Below are 4,439 nucleotides of genomic sequence, written 5' to 3'. Positions count from 1 at the left end.
CACACACACACACACACACACACATATAGATATACCAACACATACCAACTCTTCTTTATTCATTCATACACTGATGAACACCCAGGATGCCTCCATACTTCAGTTACTGTAAATAATGCTGCAATTAACATATGGATTCACATAAGCCTTCAAAGTAATGTTTTAGATTTCTTCATATAAATATCCATAAATGGATCCTTCTTTGTCTCTTATTATAGCCTTTATTTTAAAGTCAATTTTGTCTGGTATAAGTATTGCTACCCCAGCTTTTTTTGTCTGTTTCTATTTTCATGAGACATCTATTTTTCATCCCTTTACTTTCAATCTATGTGTGCCTTTCAATCTGAAGTAATTCTTTTGTAGACAGCATATCTAAGAGTCTTGTTTTCTTATCCATTAATGGATTAGAGCATTTAATACACTTATATTTAAAGTAATTGTTGCTAGATATGTAGTTATTGCCATTTTATTATTCATATTTTTTCTTTATTTTCTTTTTTCTTTTTCTAAAAGAAGTCCCTTTTTAAAGAACATTTTCTGTAATACTGGCTTGATGATGACAAACCCCTTTAGTTTTTACTTGTCTGGGAAGTTTTTTAACTGTCCTTTGATTCTAAATGATAGCTTTGCTGGGTAGAGGAATCTTGGTTGTAGGTCCTGGCTTTTCATCATTTGAATATTTCCTACCAATCCCTTTTGGCCTGCAAATTCTCTGTTGAGAAATCAGCTGACAGTCTTATGGATCTCTCTTGTAGGAAACTAACTTCTTTCCTCTTGCTGCTTTTAAGATTCTTTCTTTGTCTTTAACCTTTAGCATTTTAATTATGATGTGTCTTGGTGTGGGCCTATTGAGTTTTTTTTTGTTTGGGACTCTCTGCACTTCCTGGGTTGTATATCTATTTCCTTCACCAGATTAAGGAAGTTTTCAGTCATTATTACTTAAAATAGGATTTTATTTCCTTGCTCTCTCTCCTTCTGGTATCCCTATGATACGAATGTTGGTATACTTGATGTTGTCCTAGGGGCACTTTAAACTCTCCTCATTTGGGGAAATTCTGTTTTGTGGTTGGGTGTTTTCTGCTACGTTATCTTCTGAATTGCTGATTTGATGCTCCACTTTGTTTAATCTACTGTAAATTCCTCCAAAGGTATTCTTCATTTCAGTTTTATATTTGTTTTATTTCTGACTGGTTCTATTTTATGTTTCTATTTCTAGTTTTATGTTTTCTATCTCTTTGATGATGTTCTCTCTGAGTTCATTTACACTTTCCCTAAGTTAATTGTGTAGCTTTATAACCAGTGTTTTGAACTCTGCATTTGGTAGACTGCTTGTCTCCATTTTGTTTAGTTCTTTTTCTGGAACTTTGTTCTTTTCTTTTATTTGGGACATGTTTTTTGTCTTCCTATTTTGGTTGACTACTTATGTTTGTTCTATGTGTTAGGTAGGGCTGCTATGACTCATAATCTTAGCAGAGTATGCAGGACTTGTATAGTAGGTGTGTTCTGGGTCACAGCAACACAGTCTTCCCTAGTCACCTGAGCCAGGTGCCCCAAGTATGTCCCTTGTATGGGTTGTGTGTGCCCTTCTGTTGTAGTTGAGCCTTGGTTGCTGTTTTCTTATCTATAGGAAGGATTGACCCTGGGACTGATTGGTTGTGATGACTGGCCATGACCGGTGGAGAAGCTGCTGTGCAGGCGCACTTGCTACAGAGCAGGATTTGCTTTAGCAGATTTCTTGTACCTGTCCTTTTGTCCTGTATCTGTGTCATTCTCAGATATGACTCCAGGTGGTGCTCCAGCTCAGATCGAAGCCAGATACCAGGCTAAAGTTCAGGGTCTCCTGCTGCAGCCTGTGTACTTCCTAAGGGCACCTGCCATGTGCCACCAAGCAATCTGCAGATGGCTGCCACCCACACTGAGCTTAGATGTGCCTCAGGAGTCTAGGCCACAAAGTTCGGTTGGCTATGCTATTGCCAGGCTTGGGGCTGCTCAAGAGAGGTATCAGGCATGCTGAGGCCAGAGGCTGCATATTTAGGGTTTGTAAACCTTTGAGAAATTTTAGAAAAGTCTGCACTGTGAGCCAAGACAGGCCATTTGTATGAAAAATCCACTGGAAGTGATTGGGGTGGCTAATAAGTTATTTTTAATTAAAATTATTGGAGTAACATTAGTTAATAAAATGAAATAGATTTCAATGTACAATTCAATAATATGTTGTATGCATATTGCATTGTCCATTCACCAACTAAAGTTAAATTTCTTTCTGTCACCAAGTATTCGAACCCATTTACCCCTATTTACCTCCCCACTTCTTCCTTTCCTCTTGTAACCACTAATCAAAATTTCTCTCTCTTTTTATTTTTGGTGGTGTTCAAATTAAATTTACTTTCTTAATAGATATAGAAATACAAACAAGAATCTTAGTTTTATAAGAAATGTCCAGTCGAGAAGAGAATTGAATATAATTTGAACCAAAATGTGGCTCATGCGTATTACACATTTATATACATTGATATGCCAACAGATTTTTTAAATTAAAATTATTAGACATTGGTTAATAAAATCAAATAGGTTTTAAGTGTATACAATTCAATAATACATAATATGGGTATTGCATTTTTTGTTCTCCACTGAAAGTTAAATTTCCTTCTGCCATCAAACATTTGAACAAAGGAGAGAAAAAAATGGCATAGGTGGTAGAGGCTCTGTTCATCCCTCTGGCAACCAAATCAAAGTCGTAACAGAAACGAGGAGGAAACAGCAAGATAAACTTCCTGGGATTTAGATGAACAAGCCATACAACTAGGGAGAGAACTAAGAAATCACCCTGCAGTGGCAGAAGGTAAGATGGGTCGAGGAAGCAAGGCTGTTCGGTCCCCAATGGCTGAGAAGAACAGAGGCCATAGCAACAGGCAGCCAGCAGCTGTGGATGCCTCTTAAAGGAGCCCTATTCACAAGCATACTTTCATGGTGATGGACCTGCTCCATCTGAGCACCAGCGAAGTTTCGACTGCGCAGGGGGTACCAGAGACTTTCACAGAGTCACTGAGTTGTGGGAGTGAGGGCCAACGCAATATTCGCTCTGTACAGAAGTGCCGATGATATCCGTTGTTCCTCTGCTGAGCCCTTCCAACACCTACTGCATGGACTCAGCGCCACCATAATGGAGACATCATCAAACTGGATAACAGAGGTCGTTCTGCCCAGAGGATTCCATGAAATTCCGCTTCCCCCAACTCACAGCTCCACCCAAGCCACATCCAGGTGTGTCCTCACTTAGTCAGGTGCACCTTGTTGAGCAGCACCTAGACTCACACTGGTAGCAGCTAGCCTCTGTTTCTGGTGTGGCCTTTTGAGGCAACTATAGGCGAAGCATCTGTGGATTGCTTGCTGAATCTTAACAGGTGGCCCTGGAGGGGCACAAGCTGGGGATAAATTTGGCCTGAAGTTGAACTCCTCTCAGGACTGTGCCGCTGAAAATCTACCATACAAATCTGCACTAATAAGACTGGGAAACTTAAGAGCTTTCCTTAGTACATAGAAACAGACACAGAATGACAGCCAAAATGGGAAGACAAAGAAACAGAAACCATATGAGAGAACAGAACAGAGACCCAGAAATAATGGAGTCAAGCAAACTAACAGATGCAGGGTTCAAAACACTGGTTATAAAGCCGCTCAATGAAATTAAGGGAAGCGTAGATGAACTCAGTGAGAACTTTAACAAAGAGATTAAAAAAAAAACATAAAAATGGAAATTGAAATTATAAAAGAAAACCAGTCAGAAATGAAGAACACATTATCTGATATGAAGAGTATATTAGAGGGAATCAAAAGAGTGGCTAAAAAAGAGTATCGAACCACTGATATAGAGGGTGGGGAATCCAAGGATAATCAATCAGAATGGGGCGGGGAGAAGCCAAGATTATAATAATAATTTAAGAACACTATTAAATATAAAAAAATCACTATTAAATGTAAAATGGGAATACTATTAAATGTAAAAATATCCGTGTCATAGTAGTACAGGACAAAAAAAAAAAAAAAAAAAAAAAAATCGAAGAGCTATTTGAAGATATACTGATGGGAAATATCCCTAACATAATGAAGGAAATAGACATAAAACCTCAGGGACCTCAGAGAGTCTCCAAAACCAGGAACCCAAAGAGGCCCACACCAAGGCACATCATAATTACAATGCTAAAGTTTAAATATATAGAAAGAATCTTAAAATCAGCAAGAGAAAAGCAGTTAGTTACCTACAAGGGAATGCCCATAAGACTGGCCCCTGATTTCTCAAAAGAAACTATGCAGGACAGAAACGTTTAGCACAAAATATTTGATGTGATGAGAACCCAGGATCTTCAATCGAGAACACTTTATCCAGCAAAGCTATCATTTAGAGTTGAAGGACAGATAAAGAGCTTCTCGGACAAAAG

The sequence above is a fragment of the Pteropus alecto genome, unplaced genomic scaffold, assembly GCF_000325575.1.
Source record: "Pteropus alecto unplaced genomic scaffold, ASM32557v1 scaffold501, whole genome shotgun sequence".
Taxonomy (NCBI): domain Eukaryota; kingdom Metazoa; phylum Chordata; class Mammalia; order Chiroptera; family Pteropodidae; genus Pteropus; species Pteropus alecto.
The sequence above is the reverse complement of the archived record's forward strand: the minus strand, read 5'-3'. Positions refer to the sequence as shown.